The sequence below is a fragment of the Strix aluco genome, chromosome 4, assembly GCF_031877795.1.
Source record: "Strix aluco isolate bStrAlu1 chromosome 4, bStrAlu1.hap1, whole genome shotgun sequence".
Classification (NCBI taxonomy): Eukaryota; Metazoa; Chordata; class Aves; order Strigiformes; family Strigidae; genus Strix; species Strix aluco.
In genome coordinates, this window is record NC_133934.1 from 122,608,395 (window position 1) to 122,636,249 (window position 27,855).

The window sequence follows — 27,855 nt, forward strand, 5'->3', positions numbered from 1 at the left end:
TTTCATTTTAAGTTTCCTTAAAATTAAGGAAAATTATGTCAAGGAACTTTGAAGAAAACAAAGGTTTGCATTTCAAGTCAAACATAAGATTTAATTAAAGCTACAAATGCAATTTGTAGCTCAAAGAAACCATGAGTCCTTTTATAAATGTAAGCTGCAATCTCAGCAGATGGAGGGGATGGGAAGAGGATCAGGCCCTTATGGTCTAATTCTTCTCTTGGCCAAGACCAAGCAGGAATAGCCCCATCAGCTTCCCACAGGGCAGCCATCTACAGCATCCAGCCCATCCAGGTAGCACCCAGCCCATGAGCGACTCCATTACGGATGATGAAGTCAACCATGTCTGCAAAGGTGGAGGTGATGGAGGGAGATATTCTGGGCGAAGGTGTGCAGCAGCAGAAGGAACAGTGGATACTCTAATCTGGATGTAGAAGGAGAGACTGAATTGTGAAAGATGGCTGAAGAACAAAGTGCCACAGAGGTCAAGGGAGTAGTAGACTGTCATCGTTTAATGGTATACATTATCATCGCATCCATCATCTGTTTTTATTACAGCATGTGCTTGACTCAGTTGGGAGGAACACGTGTGTCCAACCAGGGCCTGGGCTGAGGCACAATACCATGCATCCAACATGGGTTATGGTGCCCTGCAGCTATTAACAGGTAAGTTTATTAGTGTTTGCTTTTTTTTCATTATGAATGGGTAATAAAGCATGTTTATTGCTCTAATGATGACAAAAACAAGTGTTAGCTATTTTCGGAGACCAGTAGTGTTTCTACAAGTGACAGGTGACTTTGTCCTGACCTTGGGTTTGGGACAAATATTTTATCTCAAAAGATTCATCCAAGAGGTAAACGATGAGAATGCTGTCGCAAAGCTTGTTCATAGCTGTTAGATTTCCACCAAGGGACAAAGTTTCTATGTATCTTCTTTAAATTTTTAAAAATAAAATAAATGGAAAAATACTGTAATCTGGGCATGTTGGCTTGTCTCAAATTGTATTGAGTGCAAATGTCTTAAATATAGAGTTGTAAATAGGGCCGTGGCACACAGTAAAGAGACTATGGAGTGTTTAACATGCTACTTTATTCAAATCAGCAAGTCCCATTAGAGTACATTACCATAATGCCTTCTGTCAGAGCCTTCCTTCTCTGCTTCATCAGACCACTGTGTCTCTCGGACACACAGCTGCTGTTTGCATGAGGTATTAGGAACTCTCGCTCAGTGAAAGGTACTATCGGCATCAATTATTTCCATTTCAGCTGTGCCATGGTGAAAGTCACCAACTGCATGCTGTTGTTCAATCTCTGATGCGCTCTGCAATCCAGACAGTAAAAGCTGAAATACCTTCAAGTTTTCTCTTCCAGTTGTTGTCACGGCAGTCTTGAACCATAAAATATCATTTTGTCTGTAGGTGTTGTATTTAACCACAAGCAGAGGAAATGCATCACTTGCTGAAGATGCTTTTATGTCAGATTATAATCGTGATCTTTGACATATGGTGAGAACCAGGAAGCCAAATGGAGACAGATCAAACATGACCTTCACCTGTACTGAATATATCTATATTGCCAACCGATGTAGACAGGTTTTTTTAAGTGATTAATGCTTTGGGGCATTTTTATTAATACTTTTTTTCTCTTTTTCCAAAAGAACAACTGGAAGCATCTTTAAAAGACCTGAATTTTGAGAGGATGTCTCAGCAGTTCATAAAAATCCATGTCCCTGTATTGTCTTAAAGCTAGGAGCTTGCAAAGCTCTAGTTGCTGCAGAGAATCTTGGTCCATGACTTAGGTTCTCTCTTTCACACAGGAAACACAGGGTCTTGGATTGGATTTAGAGACAGGGGAGATGGCAGCGTGCAATGAAAGCAGTGAAAGGCACAACCTTTGCATCTACTTCTTTGCAAGTGAGTACATTGTCTAGCAAAGTCTTGGGTCTCGGTCTTCCAAGTGTTGCACTGGTGGCAGAGGGGGCTTGACTCATGCTAATAATGTGACCTCTCTTTTCCCCCACCTTCAAAACCCTCTTCAGAAACTGCTTCCTTCATGGGACCTTTTAAGGCTGATTTTCATAAGGAGTGTGTCTCTACAAGGCCATGCACTACGTGGTGTTATTCCATAGATCGTGTGTCTCTGAGCTAGAGTGTGAGCATTACAGGGCAAGGACCTTGTCACCTCACAAGTCTGTAAAATACTATTGCAATTTACAGCAAATAACAACAACAACAACAATACTACTAATAATAATTTCTGATAAAATAGCCTTAAAAGGCACTATAGCCTAGAGACTGTTGGAAGCCTCCATATAGGGCTTAAGAGCACAGCTAACAATTTTTTTAGGATGTCTTAAGTGAGTGCAACAGAAACAATTTTAAATGTCTTTGAATAGATCGTTTTATAGCAACTTTTATCAGAAGAGTATTACAACGAATAAAAATATCTCTCCACATATAAGCCTAAGGCAAATATAATCCTAGGTTTTCCCCAACTTTGGAAAAGTGACATGGTTGTAGTTGCATAAATAATAGTTTTTCAAAATAAAATACTGCTACTTGTATTTAAAGTGGTTTCAACATCAGCTTTTACTGTCAAGCTGATCTCACTAAAAGAGGCAGAAAAGCATAATTTATTAATAAAATTAATGACAAATTACACTAAATTGACATCCATTTCAAATAATCCCAGGAATTCTCAGCAGTTAAAGTGCTGCCTCTTCCAAAGTGTGTGTGCTGTTCTACCATAGCCACATACCGAAAAATCTCAGGTTTAGGGAAACTCACTCCGAGTTTTTCCTCAGCTGAAATCAGTCATTTTGCACAGCTCTGTAATAAGTGTGAACAGAGATTGATTTATTCCATGCAGCTTTGAAAATCAAGTGAAATTGCAAATCCTATAGTCATCACTGCTCTTTCTAATATATGCTTCCTACATAGTTGACATATATTGTACCCTACTAATTAAACTCTGGTGATTAAAAAGCACCTTTTTCAGTAGCTGAGATTAGAGTAGGCTGGGTTTATATCATAAGATTTTTTTATTTATCTTTTTATCATGAAGTCTGTGGCTTTTGAAGATGAAATCTGTTTTGGAGTATCATTGTATGTAACGTTGCTACTAAGACAAAGACAAGCAGTGCAGCTGGATTCCTATTAACAGCAGCTCATCCGCAGCATCCCCGTGAAGCTGGGGTGGTTTAATCTAAAGGGATTTCTGAAGGGACTGTTGCAAACTTCAAAACTCAACACAAGAGGGCTCCAGCTCCTTTTGTCAGGAAAAAGATATCCCAGCTGATGAAAAGAGCACAGCAAAGCTGAGAGGAGCAGTTCCCTCATGGCATAGCGTTGGGGCACGGTGACAAAGAGCAGCACGTAACTGCTGGCGGAAGATGTCTTGTCTATGCCTGCCTCGCCGTTCCCCAGGGGATGGAAACAGAAAAACCTGGAATAATCGCGGCATGAATGTATCTGTAAAAACGAATGAAAACTTGTGGTGTATAAAAGCCTGAGGTTTTGTGCTCAAACACCGACAGATTAGGGAAAGGTCAAGAGAAATTCACCCTGACTGCTCCAGCTCTTGCAGCCTGCAGTCTGGCTCAGTCCTCATCTCCTCCTCACACACCAGCCCTGAACCAGGCAGGGCACCAGCGTGCGCTGCCCTTAGCCCTGTCTGTGGGCAGGGGAGCGGTGGCTTTGAGGCTCCCTGGCACCAGGCTCTCAGCTCAGGAAGACAGAGCATCCCCTCTGATCTGAGGGACTCAGGGGTCTCAACAAGTTGTGCTGCCACAGGGTTTTCCTCAAGCCTTCCTGCAGCTGCACACCCGCTGCCTCCTGTGTTTCACAAGCCCTGTCTTCGTAGGTTGGGCTCCACAAGGTGAAGGAGAAGATTTGTCAAAGAAAGACTTAAATCAAAGGCATCCTAAATGTGAATATCAAGGTTGCTATGATATAGGTTTGACTTTCCATCAGTAGCTTTACCACCTTCCCTACTTCTTGTTGGGGAGAAGGAGTAGTGTGGCCTAGGGGCTGGAGCCATGGCTGGGGCTTTTCTTCTGTTCTTGGTTGTATGATGACCTCCTAAATGACCAGAGGACTGATCTTTTCTGCCTGTGAAAAGGAGATAGCGGCCCTGCCGTTGTAAAGTGCTTTGAGATCTGCTGGTGAGAAGAGTGCCATATAAGAACAATGCTTTACTGTTGTTACCACACATGGAAATTGCTGTTGGAGCATCTTCTGGGAAGAGCTGACCATGCCGGAGCCTGCTCTGCCCCAGCAGACTCTCTGGGGTGTGTGTAGCTGGTGGTTTTTCTCAGACTGTTTAGGGAAGGCTGCTCTGGTGAAAAATAGCTGTGCAAACACACTGATGTCTTCGTATGCTCAGGAAGTAGCTGTTCTCCAGGGTCTCTGACTTGCTAATCGTGATAAAGGAAGAAGGAACTGCATATTTGCTTGAAAATAAGTGGACTTCAGAGGAAGTAAATAGGAAAGACATTGTCAATCAACTCTGAAAAAAACCCACAACAGAAGGAAGGAAACGGATGTTGGTCATTTCTGTTGCTCATCTCTCATTTCCGTTTTGGAAAATTTTATTCCAGCATCATTACAAGGCAAATCTGCTTTCTGGAGAAGATGTTTAGAGCCTGCCACTGCTTTTCTGTGCTATAAAGCATTTGAACTAAAGGTTTTGATTGATACTAGTAATTAAATGATTTCCCTCGTGATGGGTTTCTAGCCTATGTGTCCAGGGCAAGAGGCATCCTGTGGAAGTACTGCATTCCAGACAGGGAATTCAATGCACCCAGGAGGGATGCAGCGGGGGAGAAACCTGCACTTCTCTCCGTGGTTGCTGGCAGCTGGCAAGTTTCAGCAAAAGGTTTGACTGGGCTGAAAGATGTAGTGAGCTGGAAAGAAACCATGCAGCACTTTATGTACGGACCATGAGAGTGTGATCAGGCTGGATGTGAGTAATGAGGCTAGTAATAATAATGAGACTAATAATACCTAATAAAATTCACTATTAATTCTTAATTTGAAGCACTGCATGAAATATGTCCACAGTACTCAAAAGGACTCACAGGTGGACCTCACCAAAGCTCATAGTGCATTCATAGCAACACTGATTTTAAATACTTTCTGAATGTTCTCAACCCTGGACTGGTAGCATGAGGAGGAAAGCCCCCCTTCCACTTGTATTTGAATGAACTCTTTAAGTCATCTTAGTTATCACCCAGCTTTGTTCAGTGGTTTGCCTCATTAAGGTCTCTGTTCTGCACATCTTCAGCACCAGAACTTGTCCCTGGAAGATGGATGCTCTGCCACCTTCTACTGTCTCCACTGCAGGAATCATCTGCATTTAGTAGAGCTTTTCAAACTTCTCCCAGCTGCTCTGACCCTTTAGTACGCTCGCAAACATGGACAACTGGTGGAAAGGGCTCTTGCTGAAGTAAGGATATCTCGCCCAAGATGTATCCCCCCTTATATGATTCAATGTACAAATGAGTGTTGGCACAAGGCAGTGTATATTCTCAGGACTTTAACATGCTTTTTACAAGGAAGTAACTCTCGTGTCTTGATGGGGGGGATTATGTGCACTTAGGAAGTTGCTGGTATTATGACATGGACACGTGCACATGAAGCTTGCATGGCTGAGTGTGTTATGTCACAGGCCATATCCTCAACTGCGTGTGCAACTGCAGAGCCACTTCACTGTCAGACCTGTTAGCACTACGTTCCTTAAGAGCTTAATCTTGCAGTCCTTCCTACTGCTAGTAACCCTTACTCATGTGAGTAAGTAGATCTTCCACTTCCTCCCCTGTAGCCTGTAAGCTGCTCCCTGTTCCTAGAAACTCCTCAGTGCCAGGAGGCTTTCCAGCCTTAGTGTTGTTGCTGTCACATTCTTTGCAATCATAATATTTATTCACTAAAAGCTACTGCATTCACTCTGACCTGGCTTCTGAATGACGATGGTGGCAAAGAGCCTGCTGGCTTCGGTTCTGCAGGCTCAGAGGCCTTATCAAAGGAGCTGCATCCCATAAAGCGCCGAGCACTGTCATTGGGTCCAGGCAAAGGCTAAAGCGTGGGCCAAAAGGTTAATCACACAAACTGACTCCACTGCCACTCTCTGAAATCACTCCCATGTCGAATTCCTGCAGAGAACTCAGCACTGTCCAAGGTTTAGCTCTGGTAGCCAACACTTTGCAGGGTTTCATGGCACAAGTTATTAGCCTTTCCAACTTAGTGGTTCTGTGCAGCCCTAGTCCCTTAAATATCACCTCTGTATAAACCACATGCTCTGACCCTCCAAAAATGCAGATTCTTAATGAAATTCGGCTTTAGAAAATGCAGGTGTTGCAACACCTGTTTTTACTTGGACAACACATTAATGCAATTAGCTTCCCAAAGCCGTACTGTATGGGGAGAAACGCACATGAGGGCTCAAGGCATCGTTGTAATCAACAAGTATCTCTTTTCTTTCTGGTGTCAGAATTAGGAGACAAAAAGTTTCATGGGTGGTCCACAGTGAAGGGAGAAATCTTTTCCTTTCCTTTTCTTCTCTCCTCTCTCTTCCACAAACAAGCAGTAAAGAATACATTGCTTTCAGCGGGCAGAATGTCCCTATTGCGTTTAATTGCACCTTTCAGCGAATTTACTAACTGCTCCTTTGCCATTTATTAGCCAGGGGCTGGAGTGTGAAAGGTGGTTATCTGAAGTGTGCTCTGGGAGGCTGAACTTGCTGTGAGGTTGGTGATATCCAGCCCTGGGGCTTGTTTGGTTACATTCGTGCCCAGCCTAAGAGGTATATTTTTGACCTGCAATAAAAATAAAACGAGAAAGCTATATAAGATTTAATTTTCTTGGTTCTTAGAGAAAGCAGCTGCCTACATTTGGTTGGATTTGAAGTGAATTGCATGTTTTGTGTCGACTGTATTACATGATCACAGGTTTCACAGATCTTTATGTTTAATCAATGCCTTCTCATCCACATGCCATATCTCTGGACAGGTATCAGCAGTGTTACCCAGATCACACCAGTTTAATTTCCAGTGCATTGCCTTCAGTCTCTTTAGCTGTCCTCTAGAGCTGGATCCCCATTTGGGCATGCTGCTTTATAACCTGGTGACCGTGGGAAAAGGCTTCTTTGCACTCTGATATTTCAGCGTGTTCCCATGAACAGTGAATGTCTGTGTCCAAGCCCAGGCAGATTTTCGTTCTACGTGAGGAGAGGAGCAGCTGGCCCGGTGGTCAACCAGCAGTGCTGTATGGTTGGCACAGATGTGGTTTACAAACAGAAATGGAGTTTCAGGAAGCTGGCTCACTCCTTGGCTTTGCTACAGGCTCCCTTTGGGGTTTTGCCCATGGCACATAGATACCTCCGTTGTCTCTGAGCACCAGGTATTCTGGGGTCTCTCTGGGACATTTTGCCTAATCACTTCTTCTTGTAGAATTAGATGTGGGCAGATGGGAGAGGTTCCTGCTTCCCCTTCTTGACCTACTTCGATGTTCATCCCATCGCAGCAGCCACAGAGAGGAATTAGCTCCATCTCACAATTCAGTAACAGAAGCAGACCCAGAGCCCCACAGCTTGTCCTGGGTTGGGGACAGTGTAACACCCTGGATAGCCACCATGCTTGCCTTGCTCATAGCCTTGATCAGAGCTGCCACAGGCATAACATTTGACCCTGTAAATTCAGCCCCATGGAAGTAGAATGTGTTCATACAGGTAGCTCAGGTCTGAAGTCTTGCTACACATGAAGCAAGTTGCATTAACTTCATAACAATTTTGAAGGGGAATTTGCTGTTTGCTGGAGTATTGGATTAGCAACATCCTTGGGACTTGCAGTCCCAGTTTGAGTATGACTTGGACCACACCTAAAAAGTTATTTAAGAAAGTAGAAAGAGACTGACAGGTTAAACTGACTTCTTTTACAGCCAGATCACATGGTTATTAGTGTTGAAATTGTTTTTAGATGTGTAATTCTTCCTGGTAAAGTAAGGCATGTACAACCGTGACTTTAGCATGGCTGATCAGAGGTCCAAGATATGTTCAGTGCCGAGCAACAGCTTCAAGGGGACTACACAGCCCCTACCAGTATTACAGCACTAGGACTGAGTGTGTGCATCTCGGAGTGCACATCTCTGGTAGCGATCAGCCTGTGACACATGGCAAAGTCGAGGGGTATTCTGGCAATCTACTCTCCTTTTGGAGCATCACTACCCTTACCTGAGAGAGAATGGAGAGAGCTGCTTGAAAATGCTTCCCTGTCTTCTTTTCATGTTTCTCCAATGTTACGAAATGCAGCTTCTCTGACCAGATATTTCTATATTCTGCAATTCCATTAAAAATATGTTAAATTTATAATATTCATAAATACATGCTTGTATTTTATACATAGCTACTTTTGAGTATTTTGGCAAAATGTTTTTCAATTTCATCTGTCCTGGCTGTGTGTTCAAATGTGTCATTTCCTCCTGAGGACTGTAATTTTTGCATCGTGGGCAAAGAAGTCTCAAAAGAAAAAGGTTTTTCAGGCAAAATATCCAGGGCACAATATCTGCTTTCATAAAGCTCTGGACATGCTGTTTGCCATTTCCTAATCTTATTCCTGGTTTTTTTATGCTGCTGGAGACTAACTTCTGGTGGCAAAGTCCTTGTACAGAAAAAAATGAATATTTTGACCAATAGCCTGAAATCACACATTCTTTCATTGAAAACAGTTAATTAGGAATTGAGCTCTGAAGTTAATTTCACCAAGGTCATTCACTGTTCTATTGGGTCCAGTGACCCTGTCTTAAGTAATCATGGCATTAACATACAAGGTTATAGCTTTCTTTTCAGTTGATGACATAATCTCTTTAATTGGTGTCAGGAGGCCTGCTTATGAAAGAACCATGGAAAACACCTATAGACTATAATTTTACTTTCCCCATTCACAGAGCAAATGAAACAAGCCTTAAGAATGTACTAGAGCCTCATTACATCTCCTAGCCTGTCAACACAAAGCCCCTCCATTTCAGCCAAAGCATTAGGAATGATCAATTCTGTTTACTTCTAACTTCAGCCTGTGAACTATTAACCTTTTCAGCAAAACTGGTGAATAGTAAATGTCAGATAATCCTCTCGGAGAAAGTTAAGAGGGTAGATAATGCATTTTAATTGATTAAAACTTGCATGAACAAAAGTTTTAAATATCAACAGGAGAATCCCTCGCGATTCCTATTTTTGGTGGGACGTGATCCAACTATTCCATGTTGACCCCAGTGTCCACTTTAATTTTATCTTTTCTGAGATAAAACTTTTCTAAAAACTATACCTGAAAATGAATATTCTGCTTAGCAGAAATTCTGCTTTTAGAAGACAAGGTCCCTTCCACAGGTGGTGTTCACAGGCTCAGCAGGGAGGAGCTACACAGAGTTAAACAAGGGTAGGATTTACACAGGTTGTTATTGTAGGTAGATTTAAATAAATATCCCTGTTGAACATATTTACAAAGCTCCAGAAATGGGTGTAAACACTTTTATGTGTTCATTCTACAGTACTAGGAGTTACTTCTTGGCTTTCTTTTTTTCAGCAGTTTGGACTCTTGCATGTTCTGTGATCGATCCAACTCCTTCACAAGGAATTTTCTTTGCAACTCCTATGAAATCTGTTGGCACTCTCTGAGTGAGAGAAGGTCTTAAATTCTATAGTAAACACTACACTGTTTCTGGAGATAGCAAGATGTATTTCACCAGCACCACAATTATTCACATTTTCTGTTTGTTTGGTTGGGTTTTTTTTTTTCATTTCATTCCTCTAAACTGTCTACTATTTCAGATTTTTAGCATCTCTTTGGAGGGTTCACATAACCCACTTTTCTACTGTTGCACATATTACCCTCCAATCGTTCCCAGCTTCGTGAAGCTCTCCCTTAAGTTTATATTTATTGGTTGAAATAATCTTCACAAATTTTGTACAATTTTTATTTTCTGATTGAAAATAATTTTTGGTTTTGTTTAAAAAGAGGAAGAAAAATTTTGGAAATCAATTTATTTCTTTGAAAGGAACAATATTGTTTAAGAGAGAAACCTTTAAAAATAAAAGTCTACTTTTTCTTGGTTGTGGGTGCACAACACATTCACGGCAGCCCTTCCCAATCCTTTGTTTTTTAACAGGCTGTGTTATGTTCACATTGGAGTAAATACTGCTTACTTTATCCGTCCTATCTTCAGAGCCATGGCTATTAAAATAAAGGAAACAAAGAACACAACTTGTTATTTGGTACACAAAACAATGCAAAAGACTGGCAAAAACATTGATATGGAAGAGAAATTGTTAAACATGTTTCAATAAGCCAGAGAATAAACTCATCATTACCCATCTCTTATTAGAGAAACATTATTCCACTATTATCCTTATTCTGTGAGATGATCCCAAAGAAAAGTCCACACCAATTGCTCCTGGCTCTGCCGTGCTGAGAGCAAAAAAGCCCAAGAACTGGGTGTAAGTTATCGATTGAGATATGTCCATTGGCAATTGTTCCCCCTAACTTGCTACAGCTCAGAGCAGCCCCATACAACAAGCTGGGCTCTATGGATGAGCCAACAAGGGAATGGATGGTTAGTTGGGCAGAGCAAAGTTGAGGACCAGGTGAGCTGTAGCCAAACCTCTTCCCTTTCACCGGCAACAGTGGTGGCAACACACCCAGCAAGTGCCTGGTGGTGCTCAGCCCCACAAGGGAAGGGGACATTGGGGCAGGAATGGGCATCTCGGGCTTATAGGTACAAGTGTGTTTTACCATCTTTGGAAATACCCCCTGGGTGAATGATGGCCCTTGCCTTTCATCCCTTCCCTCTCTAGAAGAGCCGAGGGTGGAAACAGCTGAGCTTGAGCAAAATCCAAGTGGGTCTGCTTTGATGGGATGAAGTACTGTACCCATCAGCCTTATCCTGGCCTGTTACAGCCTCCAAGTGATGCCATTCTGTGAGCATCAGATTATGAATTATACTGTTACCTTTCCCGTATTATCTTAGCTGGGGCAGCAAGATAATGTTTTTTTTCAGTCTTTTGTGGATTTTTGGGGGGAAGAAATCTCACTGCTGTTTTTCCTTTGGCACAAGCACATGACTTTTTTTTTTTTTTTTTTATATTATGGAGCATGAAGAGAAGTCAGTTCTGACATCGAGGGAGGAAAGTGCTGTTCTACCTCCACCACCAGTGCTTTAGACAGTGAAGTGATGGGTCTTCTGCCAGGGCAGCTGGGAGCCTGTTTTGTTATCCAAGGAAGCTGGGTTTTCATGATGTTCCCCACCTGTGCTGCGCTCTGGGACTCATTGGGATCAGTCCCCTCTCCTCTGCAGTCTCGGTTTTGGATGTGACAATGTGCTCCACTCTGATGTGCCTGATTAGTCTTGTTCCACAAGGAACTCCAGATAATATTGTGTGTTACACTGGTTTATCTGGAGTTGAACAGCTGCAGAGTCAACTTGTTGATGTCGATGGAAAAGCTTGTCATGTGTTGTTGCCATTATCTCACTTGTGGAGCTCCCCGGATGCTGATGCTCTACGGCGTTAGGTGCTCTACAAACAGGACAAACAAACCACTTCCAATCCAAAGAGCTGAGTGTACCAACTGGGCTCAAACCCCTTTTCAGCGGGCTTGTTTTCTTCTCTTGAGTTTGCTGTGGGCATCCATGTGAGCTGGATGGGGCTGTAGTTTCTCTTTCATTACCATCTTCTATCCTTCTACTACCTTCTGGCCTCAAGATGAGACCCACCAATAAGTCTTAGGAAGACACCCAGCACTCCTGGTCCAGCACCCTCAGCTATCCTGGTGGTGGCAGCAGTGACACTGCTCTGTGAGGAGCACTCATCTAGACTTCTGCCATGGACCACAGTACAGTTCACTGTGTCAAGACTTAGGCCTTTTAAACACCCCCCACCTTCTTATTCCTCATGTTCAGATAATCATTATCTCAAGGCACAGTCCTGACTTCAATGCAGAGGTAGACATGTGTGTATCTGTGAGTGCACAGGTTATCCGTGGATTTGCTTATAATTTATTGCGTGGATTCAGTAATAAAATGACTCTTCTCAGACAGTGGTACTTCTTAGCCAAAACCATTGGAAAAATATATTCTGCCCTCCACACCCTAGCTTCCCTTCAGAAGGAAGGCAGCTTCCCTCCAACACAAACACACCACAATTTTCTTATTTGTCTTCTCTTTTTTCAAACTTGTTTAAGTCTTTAGGAGCCAGTCTTGCCCATTTAGCCACAAAATGCATGTGCGTGCATGTGTGTGTGTGTGTGTGCTTCCAGTGAAAAGAAGGGAAAAAACCCACAGGTTTGAGTTTGTACAATGTTTGCCCCTTTTCCCAGCAGGGATGGGTTTTGAGAGCCAGGAGACAAAAAGCATGGCCTCAACAAGCTGAATTTAAAAAAGAACATCATTTTCATTATGTAGTCAATCTCAATTACAAGCAAATGTTTTCTCTGTTGAGACTTTTCTCTTTTCAGAGCATTATGCAAGCCTCTTTTGTGGGTTGAGAGAAAGGATCAGTGGTCAATAGGGAGCAGAGTGTTGTGTACAGTGGATTTTTGTATCCTTTAGTCTACTACATAATGCGTTTTGTCAGGAGAACAGCCCAACATCCTGAGCAGATTTGCTGAATTAAAGAGCACAGCAGGGATAGGAAACTTGTTGCTAGGTGACTGACAACTGCTGCATGTCAGTATCTCTGCGCCGGAGGTTACTCTTCCCTTTTCTTCCACCACTCAGTCTTGCCTTTTAATCTGCATCTATAATTAACTCTCTTAATACCATGCAGCCATTTCTTCCCCTTTTGCTTCAGATGGCTGTCTTGCCATTATTTAATCTCGAACGGAGAGGAAAAACTATTTAATTTTTGTGCTTCGCTTGGTGGAGAGAAGTTGGGAGTTCTACGCAGTGCAATGTCTCATGTCTGTGCTGGGATGAGATGGCTCTTAAAAGGCATTTCAGAAGATATATGCTCTTTGTTCATCTTAATGCTCAGTGAAACATTTCTGTGTTTACCGTTCTTTCTAAAGCCTGTTTGTTTCAGTTCAACTTAATTGAAACGCGATTGCTTTTAACTGTTTAGGTTTGGTGACCTTCCAAGCTCTTTCACTTGTGTATTTTGCAAAATAGATTTTCTTTGTATGAGGCTCTTTCTTCAATGACTGGAAATCCAGGGCTGCATCTGGCCTAGATTTGTAGTGGCAGAAGTCAATTAAAAACCGGTGTTTACCCTGCTTATTTTTACTCTCCTTTTTCCTGCACAGATCAACTGTTAACCACATTTGTGAAGTTCTGTGTCGTTCGGAGGATGGATCTGCATTCGAGAATTACACGCCTAGTTTACACCCATTAGTTGCTCTGGAAATACATTTATTTTAATTTTAGTTTTTATTCCAACAGCTGATCCAAACTACATGGTATTTACCGAATGACCTAACTGCAGGAATGTGATTATTTGCTTGGTTTTTTATTAGAAAATGACAAAAAAAAATATGTCAGCTTTTATTCTGGGCACTCGTTAAAATAGCACTTTTTTTTCTGCATTATAGGTGCAAGTGTTTTGGGAAAGGTGAATTCAGAAGTTCAAAGGAATTAAAACAACAATGAAAGCTCTTTTTTTTTTTTTTCTTCTTACAGGTTTGTAATAAAGCTGCAGTCATGGAAAGCATGTACCTTAGACACTCTTTGTACTGCAAATTAGACGGCAATTTAAGAATAGCCAAGTAGATGTGAGAAGTGCTGCTGGTGAAAATAGGTGGCAGTCATTGCTTCTAGGGGACTGTCCACTGTTTGCTCAGCAGAGTGCTGAACTTGAGTAATTTGAAGGAAAAAAAAATCCCAAAGAGTGTTAAGTAGCTGTTTCTAAGTAGTAACTCTTTCCTCACCAGTGCAAAAGGTTACTGACACCAGAAGCTGGAAATTATATCACTCTCTACCAGCTTCTGTGAAACAGGTCCACTGAGGGCAGATTCGGTCACCGGGAGCAGGTAGCATAACGAGCACTACCTTATTAATGTCCATGATCTCCCATGTCAAGTTTGTAGCCCAGGAATGTGAGTGGAGGATCTCACCTGTAACACTAGTGGTGGTTCTCCTTCCCTTTAGCCAAGGGCAAAATCCTGGCTGGAGAAACCCAGCTTCACACTGAGTGAGGGAAAATTGGCAGGGTTTGGAGAAGCAACACACACAGGAGAGGGCAAGCAGTAAGAAGACACCAGCATGGGGCTGTGTTGGCATCCAAGCCTTGAAATATGGGGTATGAGAAAACCCGCAGGGGCTGATCAAGAAGAACCAAGCACCAAGCACCAAGCTGAGGCTTTCCAACCCAAACAAGGTACAAATCTAATTGCACTCTTATTAGCTTCCTGAGAGCCAGAAAAAGGAGATGAAGACCTTATCACTTAAGGCAGGTCTGGAATTGAACTGCAGCAATTTCATCCTTTTTTGTGCACAAGAAAGCCAGCACCGGTGTTGAATAAAGCAGTTTTGCCTTATGCTCTTCTGACTGCTCTGAGACCGGGGTTTGCTCTTCAGCCTTTGTACAAGGTTCAAGTGTGCTGGGACAGGCGTCCAAATCTGGGTCAGGCTGGGGTGAGATGAGTGGTCTAAAGGGTAGGCTCTCGTGTACAGTGCGTTGTGGTAACATGGTTTTGTTAGAGTGATGTTCAGTGTGTCCTAATTTCTTCACAGTTGTATGTCACCCACTTTTGTGCTGACACATTTTGCAGTGAGTTTTGGCCAAGTAGAGCAAACATCGATCCTTTTGTGTGATGTTGTGGATCAAGTTCTGCTCCCTTCACTCAGGTAAATAGTCTCTTTGAAGCCGCCTGGGGAAAGTGACTTGGATCCATGCTACTACTTGGAGGACTGGATGTGAATTCAAGCAGTTGCATTAGTTAGTTTGAGTTGTAATCTTCATAATCATTGATTGATATTGAAAACTTGATGATTAAATTATATGCTATGAGTGACAGGATCAAGTTCATGGCAGTCCCCCAGCCTCGGGCTCATGCTCTAAGCACAGAAGCAAGTTCTTGTCTTTCTCTCCGTGATTCACAAGGGTAATGAACACACAAGTGTTATGGCAAAGTAGACGAAAGTGAGCTCTTCCTGCTAAGTAACTAAAAGAGTGTAATTTTCCTGAGTGCAAGCTCTAACCCCAGAAAAAGCAACTGCAGCATCATAAAACCCATCCATGTTTGCCTTCACCAACTCCTGCAGAAGTGCTTTACTGCAGGAAAACAGGCTCTCCAGCAAGAAAAGGTAGTACAGACCACCTCCATTCTCAGCTGACACCTTTCCTCCCCCATGTCCTTGGCTTCTAAGCTCCCTTTTAGCTTTTTCAGTTTTTAACATACTCCTTGTTGCACATGCAGCTGTTGCCAGAATCTGTCACTGCAAAGTTGAATGAGCCCTTTGCAGACACTGATCCCCAGGCATGAACAGGAGGAGAGAAGGAAAGATGGAAGGACATGGTGGGAGAGAAGGACACAGCACGGACGGGAGGAGAAGATGACAGACAGAGGTAGCTCTAAGCAAATGCCTTGGTCCTTCATTCAACACTGACCAGTTTCTGGACACAAGAGTTACCCCATATGGGGCTGTTTTCTCATGTTACACATAATACTATGATAAATTCTGTGACCCTACTGACTGTACCTGTGCTGCCCTTGCAGGACAAATGCATTGTAAGGGACAGGAGGATCGTGAGACAAATGGGAGATAAAGCTCTCAAGGCCAGATCTAGTGTTTAGTGCTTGGAGAAGCTTCCGGGTGTCTTCAGGAGAGAAGTTCTTGCCATGTCATGCCATGCCATGCCTGTGAAGTACAAGGACACAAAGAAGGGCAGTAAGACAGACTATGCCATTAACTATTCTGAGGTGCCACCTGCTTGCCTGTTTTCTTCCCTGGAAAAGATGAGATTCAGTCCCTTCCTCCAGTGAAGGGAATCAATTCCTGATTCATACCCCACATCTTTCTTTTCCTACCTTGCCATGCAATGTATCTTCTACTTGGCTGCATCTTCATTTGTGCAGCACTGGAGACAAATCACTTTTTCGTGCTATGGATTTGTTTTCTTACCTGGAAAAATTTGTGAAATACCCAGACACCTCCATACAAACTCTGAGATAGAAGGTTAGGTACTGAGTGAGGAATACGACTGAATATCAGTCATCTCACCCACTTTGCAAAACTATGCACGCACCAACTAGGGCTTCAAATAGACTCCCAGGCACTCCTTTGCTAGGTAACACACAGGAAACACTACTTATAAAAGAGCATGTTGCACACCCATTGCTGAAAAAGCCAGGAATCCTAAGGGTAGAGGAAGAAGTGTGGAGTCATAGGGCTGGAACAAGCAGCCCCTCAGCATGGGGGGGTCCAGCTCAGGGCTGTCCAGTCAGTTGTTCTTCCTCAGTGCAAGTCTTTTTCACAGTTAAGAGAATAAACCTAGACTTAGACATGTAAATTGGAGAACACAGTATGTGTTTCATATCCCAAACTATCCTTGACCCACTAAAAGGAGAAGCAGCTCTGCATCTCAGGGATTCTTTCCTGACTTGTCTTGATCTCACTTATTAATAAATTTATGGACTCTGAGATGACTCGGCCAGACTGTATTCTTGTCTAAATTTAGCAGTCAATTTGTTTATTGCTTCAGGGTTGCACTGAAGAAGAACCAACAAAAAAGCATCCCTTTTTTTTATCACTGGAGTTAAAAGTGCATTTGTGTGAAAATGGATCTGAGCTTGGAAATAACAGCAATTAATTATTTATTAAGCACACATTGGAGACGGGCTTTAAAAAAAAAAAATCACATCACATGTCTTTTCCTCAGACTCACTTGTTTCTCCTTTGTCTGCTTGTTGTCTGTGTTTTGCATTGGGTCTGCCAACACAATTCCCTGGACCCAAATGCTGCTACAGGAGACCATGGTGAGGAAGCAGATGTGTCTGAGCTGACACAAAGGAAAGAGGTGCTCTTGGTGATAGGCTGATGCTGTAGCTTCTTTGGGGCAGGTTTATGCCATTTCAGAAGCCTGTAAAGCATCTCCCATATTTTAATTCATTCTGCTGAGAAATAAAATTAAATCCCTGCAGTGAAATCAATAGGACCAAGTAAAACTTATCTGGAGCCATCTTCTGCCTAGTTAGAGCACAAAGGGAGACAGTTTCCCAAATTACTCTTTCAATGGAAAATGAGTAGCAGGTTTTATAACAGAATTTCATCTTGTGAGAAACCAATCAGAAATGTTTTTGTATCCAAACTTAGTCCCTGGATGCATCTCTCATAATCTCTTACTGAGGCTCCAGCTCTGGCAACTGTGAAAGAGTCTGCTGTTTTACTTCGTTGAAGAAAAACCCGGTGGGAATTAGGTTAAGATCTCCTCTCTTTGCCCCAGTAATCAGTCATTTGAAGAGTTGTTGGTTCAGTGTCTTACTTTAACTCATTTTCAAGGCTCAAGTGTGTTGCAGTGATGAAAACACTTGCTGTGTCTCCACTGCAGTCTCTGGTCCCTCTTCTTTTCCACCCACTTACAACCAGACTCACAAGCTGGGGACTGGGCAGCACCCAGTTTTACCCACTCCCGCACCCCTTCTCCCAGCATTGCCCTGACTGTGGCACGTAGGTGCCAGGGCAGAGCAGGGTGCTGGGCCGCAGAGAGCAGGAGCATTGATAAGGGTGAGCCATGGAGCGAGCACCAGCCACTCTCACACTCACACATACAAGGATCTCCTGTGCTTAAGTCAGGACAGCATCATCTGACTTCAACTTTGCACCCAAACGACTGCCCCAAGACACAAGCACACGCAGAAATTGGTTCACAAAGAGCAGCTCAGGATGCTTTGACCAATTTTCTAGGGCTCTCTTAGTATTTAATGAAGGAAAAGGGCAGAGATAATTAAATTCTTCTAAATGGTCCCCAAAGCTCTGTTGTTTTGGCTGGTGAGAGGTTGGTGAATGTTCTGTTGAGCCCAGGTTTTTCTTACTCTTTATTTCAAAACACTTAAGAATGACAGAAATGTAGAAAATGATCAAAACTAGAATTTCCATTCATCTTTTTCCTGTTCAAAAATTAAATTCCTTAGAAATGTAACAAAACTTGTGTTTGTTTATGGAGCAGGGAGCTCTGATGCCATTAAATTAGTTGTGACATTTTAATGTAATTAGACAACATTAGTGTCAGATAAGATTCATTAATGGACCTTGATCTTTGGTGGTTGTTCAAAATTGGTTTTTGCACTGGAAATCTATGTTGGATGGAGAAAAAAAAATAATTCATAAAATCACCTTTCTGCTAAAATGCTCAGCTAATTGACATAAGTACATTAATGAGAGCAACACACTAATAGGATTATATCAATATTCCCCCTGCATCAGTTAGAGACCCAGCAGCGATGGTCATTAATTATTGCCTTACAGTAATCCTTAGCAGCTTTTGCAAGAGATGGATTGTCTTTCTTTGAGAAGATCTTTTTGCTTTGTTATTTTTCCCAGATTTGGGGCTTTGCTGTTGTTTATACTGATGTAATCCCATTGGACAAAACTTCAAGCCTGGGTGCCTAAAATTAGTCCTCTAAACCTATACTTTGATATCTTAAAACATAGTTGGATTTTCTTCTCTCAAAACAACTACAATTCCAAGGCAGCAGGGGAAACATATTTAAAATACAGGATGCTTTTAAAGTTGGAGTGTAACTGCATTTGAAGGAGATTTGCAAAAGCAGGAAAGATAATGGTTCAGTTCTCACTAAAAGTCAGATATTCTTAAAAAAAAAAAAATCCTATTTTTCCATGTCCAAGATGAAAATTTTGTCTAAAGATTTCAACAGAATTATTCCTAATCTATACTAACACCTTTATATCCTTTGCCTTATCTGTATTACACCAAAAGAAAATGTTAAAACTACTGAGTTTTAGATACAGGCCAAAAGTGATAAAATAACTCTGGTATTTTGGAGTGGACTTGGTTTTGTAATGTTAAAAACAACAGAGATATTTAATCTTTAAACAACATGGGTTTGGTGGTCCTTGTTTATCTTTTACACCACATTTTGTTTATCTCATTCGATTGGATTTTTACCCCAAATAGAGCAAAATAAAGCAGCTCAGTGTCTGTTAGCACACTGGCCTGCACACAATTCAGCATTTTAGCTTCATTTCTTCCATTGGGTTTTTCTGAACAGAGAGTATCTATATTTATATAAAGCAACAGAGATATGAATAATCTCACTGCTATGTACAAGAAACTATATTTATTATCAATACCACTCATCTGCTCAGGGAAAAGCAGTCTAAAAATAGATTCCTCTATTTATAAACTAGTTCATCACAGTTAGATCCACAGTGTTCAGAAAGCTTAGGGGAAAAAATGCCATTAATTCCAGGTAGCTTTGGACCAGGATCCATCCGAAGGGAAATATTTCCACTTGCAGATACAGTTCCACCAGCAATTTTCCTTTCGGAGTCTGAATCTGCTGCATGACAAAACCATTTACTGCTGAAGTCGAGGAGCACACACAGAAGTATGACTCTCAACAATGATCTGAGATGAGAGGGTTGTTTCTCAGTAAACATTCTGAAAGCAAATATTTCAAAATACCATCTTATTATGAGCTCAGGAGATTGGTGTCAAGGTAAGCAAATCTCAACAACGGGTACGAGACATCTTTGTACCAGCAAGCACAGGCAAGCGGCTTTCAACCTGGATAGGCTGGAAGAGTGGGCTGACAAGAACCTTATGAAGTTCAACAAGGACAAGTAAAAGGTCTCGCACCTGGGAAAACATAATCCAGGAGTGCAGCACAGACTAGGATCTACCTGGTTGAAAAGCAGCTCTGTGGAAAGGGACCTGGGGGTCCTGGTGCTCATTACGAGTGAAGATATGAGTGTGCTGCAGAGGTAAAGAAAGCCAACAGGATGCTGGGTTGCATCAACAAGGACATCACCAGCAGAGGTAAAGAAGTCATTATCCCACTCTACTCAGCTCTTGTCAGGCCACACCTGGAATATTTGTTCAGTTTTAGTCCCTGCTATACAAAAAAGCTGTGGACAGGCTGGAGAGGGTCCAGAGGAGGGCCACAAAGATGAACAAAGGACTGAGAAGCCTGCCATGTGAGGAAAGGCTGGGAGAATTTGTTCAGCCTTGAGAAGAGAAGGCTTAGGGGAGACCTTATCACCATGTTCCAGTATTTAAAGGGTGGCTACAAAGAAGATGGAGAGTCCCTTTTTACACAGAGTCACATGGAAAAGAGAAGTGGTAGTGGGTACAAGTTACTCCTGGGGAGACTCCAATTGGACACAAGAGGAAAATTTTTCATAATGAGAACAGTCACTGGAATAATCTTCCCAGGGAAGTGGTGGATTCCCCAATATCGGACACTTCTAAGTTTCAGCTGGACAGGGTGCTGGACCATCTTGTCTAGACCAATCTTTTGCCAAGAAAGGCTGGACCAGATGATCCTTGAGGTCCATTCACAGAATCACAGAATTGTCTAGGTTGGAAAAGACCTTGAAAATCATCCAGTCCAACCATTAACCTAACATTGACAGTTCCCAACTACACCATATCCTTCAGCGCTATGTCGACCCAACTCTTAAACACCTCCAAGGATGGGGACTCCACCACCTCCCTGGGCAGCCCATTCCAACGCCTAACAACCCGTTCTGTAAAGAAATGCTTCCTAATATCCAGTCTAAACCTTCCCTGGTGCAACTTGAGGCCATTATCTCTTGTCCTATCGCTTGTTACTTGGTTAAAGAGACTCATCCCCAGTTCTCTGAAACCTCCTTTCAGGTAGCTGTAGAGGGCAATGAGGTCTCCCCTCAGCCTCCTCTTCTCCAGACTAAACAACCCCAGTTCCCTCAGCCGCTCCTCATACGACCTGTGCTCCAGACCCTTCACCAGCTTCGTTGCCCTTCTCTGGACACACTCGAGTAATTCAGTGTCCTTTTTGTAGTGAGGGGCCCAAAACTGAACACAGGAATCGAGGTGCGGCCTCACCAGTGCCGAGTACAGGGGTAAGATCCCTTCCCTGTCCCTGCTGGCCATGCTATTTCTGATACAAGCCAGGATGCCATTGGCCTTCTTGGCCACCTGGGCACACTGCTGGCTCATGTTCAGCTTTCCTTCCAACCTGGTATTCTATGATTCTATGATTCCAAACAAAGAAGAGTCATTGAGCCTATCTGACAAGATACAGCAATAACCCTCTCCAAGGAGGCAGGACAAATAGGTATCTTTGTGCCAGCCAAAAGAAAAGAAAATTAAATACTCACAATTCGAGAGTTATGCAATGGCTTGTTCATGTGAAGGCACAAGTGAGTTAAAGGAAGATAAAAATGTAATGCAGAGTAAGGAAGTAATACTGCAACATGAAGTAGTGATGCCTCAGTTGCAGTGGATATGTGCTCTTTGTCCCCCACGTTTCTCCCCATTGCAGTGCCCACAGCTGCCTCCCCCTCTCCAGCAGGACAACATCACCTTGTCTTGGACGTGATGCTCCCTGGCCAAGCGTTCATGCCCAGACACTGGGTAACAGCTGAATTCTGCCTGTCCTTCCTTCAGTGAAGGACTAACCTGCCTCTCTCTTCTGTTCCTTCTTGGCAAAACTGTAAGGAAACCGACTGTCAGATGTGATTGAAAATGGCCAGAAAGTTCAGGGATTGGGAGAAACACAGTGTGATTCTCTCAAAAATAAATCCAATGAAAAAGTGGGATATTTTCCTTAACAAAATGGTAGTGAGGGATCAGACATGCCAAAACACTAGCTTCACTGCTGAAGCTGTCTACCCAGTATGTTTTTTAAATAAACAACTTGGGGTTTTATTGTGCTGAGCCTCAAACATGAGATATGAAAAAGATGCTGATAATGGTACAAATTCACACCAATAGCATGCAAATCTGCTAAAAAGAAAACCAGAATGATAGAGAGAAGGAGTGAAAGCAGACTTTACTACTTTCCCACTCTGCAAAAGACTCAGTATGCAACAGACTGCTTGAGTAAGTAGGTACACAGATAGAAAGACTAGGAAGCCTAAGGGCTTAGGGGCAGAAGGATGTGCTGCTAAGCAGACAGTCATTTAGTTTCTCTCTATTTTGGATGATGATCCTAGTTAGAGCATCATCTGCACAACATATATCATGGCTGGTGTGCTTTTTCATTGTCTTATAACTTACACAGTATCTTGCATATGTGCAAATGAGCATAAGAAGCAGCTGTCTGGCTTTATAACCACTTTAAAATCCTCGTTCAGAAGAGATTGCCGCTCTTTGCTACCTCCCGAGCACATCCTCGCCGCTGAGAGAGGCCCTCAGCTGGCACAACTACCTCTGCTCAGGTAGCTTTAGTACATTGCCTGAACAGAGGAAGCTAGTGAGTGGTAAACACTTTCCCATCGGTGGTCTGCAGATCCTCAGCGAGTTGTGTGTGATGCTTCAGAGACCCATGGAGGGCAATTAAGAAAAGTCAGCCTTTAAAAGGCATGATATATTGGTACTTACTCCCTCTGGAAAAAGACATTTATCAATCAAAACAAGACAAAAATCTTTTTTTGCAAAGACAGCATAGCTTAGGAGTGTCCCTTCTGTCTGACCTTATGAGCCACATCCCAAAATCCTCTTGTGGGCAGGACTCACCAAGCACAAACCCTGTCCCATGGAGGTCTGTGGGCAGGTGGAGCTGATGAGACATCGAGGGCTTCCCGCTGTGGGCAAGGGACCAGGCTGACCCGAGACCCCGGCTACCTCTCACCCTTTCCAGCCCCACCATCTCTCACACACCAGGAGCCACAGCTAGAGTCAGAGGCACTCTCCTGCTGTTACTTTGAAGGCATCCAAATCCACGTGCCGTTCCTCACAGCAACTTACACTTCCCATCCCACGGAGCTCACAAGCCACTTCGCAGCAGCCACCAAGATGGACGGGCTGGGGAAGCATGAGCTAACACACCAGCGCTGAAGCCACATATTCAGTGAGGCTAACGCAGAGGAGGAGTACAACTCCTGTTGTCATGTGGTAAGCGGATGAAGCCACCAGGAGTTGTGTTTATTTAAGGTCATGGAAGAAAATGTTCTTCAAAAAGTATTGAAAGTAGGTGAGGGGGATGACTTTGTGAAGCACCTCAGGAAGTCTGTGAATAGTGGCAGGAGGGGAAAATGCCAAGAGATTTGCAGAGAAGCAGATGCACAGGATGCTGAAGTTGGTACGTAGGGCATGGAGGATGTGGGAGGGGTTGCACGCGAAGTGGGGAAGAGCCGGAATTATGCAGGGCACAAAGGCAAGGACAAGGAGCTTGAACAAAATGCAGTAGAGAAAGGGGGAGTTAGTGAGTGATTGAAAAAGGATGGGCTGATCTTGGCAAAGACAGAAAGGGATTACAACAGCTGTGTTCTGCCTGGGTGGCAGGGAGGACAGAGAAAAGGAAGTTTTATTTAATAACTAATAAGCAAATAATTAGCATGGATTTTTAGCAGTGCAATTTGAAAAGCAGAATTTAGCCCTTTACTTTGCTTTCTCCTCACACACAGACTTTGATTCCTGCCATTGCTGGAAAGAGCCCTGGCATTTTATTCAGCTTTGATTTCATTTGCATTGAATTTTTCTTCCTCAGCCACATGCATGGTAAATGTTTTCATTTCATCCTGGCTCAGAAATGCTCAGGACCCACTCTGATCTCTCTTACTCCAGATCTGCGTCATTGCAAATCTATCAGTAGCATTGCAATTGCCTCAAATTTTCTACAGATATAAACACAAGAAGCATCAATCCTTGTATTTGGATCAGGAGGGCTGACTGCCTCTTAATAGAAACATAATGAAACCATCAAGAGTTTTCATTCAATTAGACTTTTTTTCCCTCTGGCAAATGATTATAACACATTTATAGCGTAATGGGCAATTACTTTATACTCCTTGTCTGTTGACATCTTATTAAGCCTATATTTTCTGTCCCTAACAAAGAGATCAGATATAATTGTTAAGAACTACAAGGAATACATAAGAACTACCAGAATACATTTAAGCAAAATGAATATGTATCTGTTAGTGAGATGTATGATATGCGGTGGCAGATTTCTCCACTCCTTTCTGCTCTGGGGAAATCTCAATTACGTATTCTTTTATTTCTTCATACATTAACTTTTCCTCAGGTGTCAGGAATGATCTTTGTGCTGAGTGGGTATGGACTATACAATGAATTCCATGCTTGTGAATATGAGAGTGAGAGATGCGATGAAGGCTGCAGAGGAAAGTTTTGCCCCTGGAAGCTTTGAAGATCCATGTATCCCTGGGGTTTTTTAAACCTGTAGCTGGGAGGCAGGGAAGGCAGGGCAAGGGCAAGAACTGATGGAGTCAGCTCTGTCGTGAAGCACAGCAGGTAGTTCTAATGATGCTGATGTTTTCTTATCATTTCTTAACATTTCTAACCAGCCTCTGAAGAACGGGAACCTTCTTGCGGTGCTCTACCACCTTGGAATGTCCTGGTGTCAGGTAACAGGCAGATGTGCTCAGCATGAATGGGTATTGATGGGTGCGTACATATCCCTGAGAGCAGAATACAGCCTTTAGATTGGGCTGCTTAACAAAACTTACATGAGGATTTTAACAGTTAGATCATCGATTTGATCAGGTAGATCATCGTTTTTGAGCAGCAGTTCTCAGAATCTACTCTGGTCACACAGAAGCTGTCACTGATCTGGGACGCACCTGTCTCAGCAACTGTCTGGAGATCTCATATACGTGGCAATAATTCCCTTTTGAGTAACACTGCTCACCCTGCTGCAACGCTCAAAACTCTTAGGGACGCTGTTAGGTGGCAGGCCAGAAGCATCTCGGAGCTGCACTATCCTGGATTGCTGCCACCCTTGCTGAATTACTCAGCTTGGAGATGTGCTATGCTGGTAAGACATGAGGCCACTGGTGGTGGCAAACCGTGCGAACTTCTGTGGGATATGTACAGGCCTTTGCAAACTGTGGATCATCAGTGAGATTAGCAAACACCTAAATGCTTCTCTCCCGGTCCTCTCTGGTGTTCCAGCTCATTGCATTAGAGCTCCTACTAACTGCAGCACGGCTGCCTCTTTACTGACAGATTAAAGGCCAACAAACAGTACGTACAACGACCTTTTTCACCTGCTTGGTTTTATGCCCTTTCATTATGCTCTGTGGTTACATACCCGTGACTGACAGGATAAGCAACGCCACGTCCTGACACAGTTTCCTGGGAATCCTGAGCACACGCCAGTAATTCTTACCTGGCCACTGCAACGGGATCAGTTTACAACTCAGGAGTCATCTCACACAGAGCAGTTTCAAGAAACAGTGACAGAGTAGTCACCCAGAAAGAGACGTTACTCAGATACCCTATCCACAGTGGCGGGGGAGTGGGACAGAGCTTGGTTGGTGACAAGTTCCATGGTAGCAGAGTCCATGCCAGGACTATGGGGCGTCTGAAGGAGGCGATGAAATCAGTGAGTCAGACAAAACCACCTCATCTGTGGGTGCAAAACCCACGAAGACTTTTAACCTGAGCACCCAAGTCTTCACTCTTCTTGATCTGCCTCATACTCCTCCCCGGAGCTTCAGGTAGGCGAGGGTTTGCCTGCGATGGGCAGGGGCACACTTCTCATGTACGGTCTTCAACATTTTAGTTTTAGTGCCCTCATCCAAATACCAAAGAGCTTCTCTGTTAGCTCTTTCCTACTAATTCTGACCATTTTCAAGAGACTGAAAGGATTTTTTTTCACCCTTAATGCCACATTTGAGTTGCTTTTCTCCAGCCTCTTCTGAAACAGCCACATGTGGATGGATTTTCATGTGAGTTAAGTCGGTGTTTCTGCTGATCCCAAGAACCTCTCAAGTAGGGGGTGATTTGTTACAAAGTCGGGGTTAAATTGATGACAGGCTTGAGGTCAAGAAGGAATTTGTGCCATAGATCAGACAGACATGTGTCATTGGTTTAGGGCTACAATTTTTTCTTTTACCCATAGTGCGGGGTAAAATCTTCTCCCCAGTGTCACTCAGGTTCTCATTGACACACAATAAAGATGCTAAGCACACTGAAGGTGTTAATTTAACATACTGGAGGTGTTAAATTTGCTACTGATGTCAGAGTGCTGTGTGACACGGAGGCCAGAAATGATGGCACACGGGGATGTGTGATGTGCTGTGAGTGTCTCTGAGCTATCCGCTGGTGATGCCAGGGGTGGACTTTGGTGAAATGGGGGGCCCTTTCCAAGCCTTTGTCCCCATGTATCTATGCAATTCCTCTGTGGCATAAGAATGTAAACATCTGTGCTTCTGCCTACTGTTGGCTCTTGTCTCTTCTTCCCATAGATTCAAGCATTATTTTTTTTCACGCTCTGCCTAAATTATCCATTTTGCACCCATTTGTCATGAATTTCTTCTCTAAGGCAATTATCTGGGTTTTCTTGAATCAAATACCTTTATGCATTTTGTTTTCAGAGTAAATATTAATTTCATTATACTTTGATTATTGTTTAATAGCACTGGGGACACGACGTTTGGAGGCAGCCTGAATTTTGGTTCAAAATGTCAGGTCTTTTTCTGAATAGCTTCTTCAACTGGAGACCTTCCCCATCAGCTCTTTCATAAAGAGAAAGGAGACAAATGGGAAGATAAGCTAACTAGGAAAGAAAGAGATATTTCTTCCCTTGACCTAGAAGCCTGGCAGGACTCTTTTTCAATGCAGTGTATTATGTAGTGGTTTTCACTATTATGCATATATTTAGCAACTGCCGCTCACCAATCTGCAAAGGGAATAGGGTGGTAAAAGATGGAATTCAAGGGAGGAAAGAAACACAGATGTTTTGTTTCTGCTTTTATATTGCAAAGTTGCACTGGAATATACACAAGAATATATCTCCATTGTAATGTGGAACTCGGTAGCTTTTAATACCTTCCTGGTGACATTTCTGAACAAAAAAACCCACTTCAAACTGCTGTCAAGACCAATCAAAAAGCAGCTTTAATTACAAGCAAAGGTAAAAAGATGCACCACAGTGCAATGAGGAGCACAAGGGCCTGTCAGTGAACATATACCAAAGTGGTCCTCATCCTCCAGCTAGAGAATACATATTGGGAAAGACTTCACCCAGAAGCTGAATTTTGAGCATCTTTTAGGCAGGTTATTTTTGCTGAGTTCCTACTTGGTGTGTGGTACCTATATTGGCTTACAAGTAACTTTCCCCAGTAAATTCTGGGATCTTGGGTGCTTGGTACCTGCTAGTTTAGATTCTCTATTTTAAAGACGTGCTGAGGGAAAGTACCTATAAATGTTGACATGTCATTGCACACTCTGAGCATTCTTTATTTCCTTGGCATCATCCCTGGGCAGATTATCCAGTCTGCAGGTAAATCACTTCTGTATATGGGCACTATGCAAGCAATATAGGTGGAGGGGGTCTAGCACAGAGTCACTAAAATGCCGCTCTAGTCCTTCTGAGTCTGCTTGAGTATCTTCACACCACCCAGTTCAGAGCTGACTGTATAATGTACTGCAACTCACATGAAGTAAGCTAATAGTGAGCAGACCTGGCCACGCTCCTTGGTGCAGGGACTGTGCTTGCACAGCTCCTGCTTCAACCTGCTGGAGGTTCTTAGATATGTCCACATTGTAACGAGGAATGCTTCAAATTGGGATTTACACAACAGCAAAGAGGATCTGGTTACTCATCTGTCAGTTTTAAAATATCACAGCCAGATCATGAAGAGAGAACTTGGTTCTAATGGAGGATATGAGAATAAATGTCCTGCTTCAGTCATTGTGTCCCTGGGCCTTCATAAGGGCAAAAGAAGACAACGAGGGAGCTTTGATTCC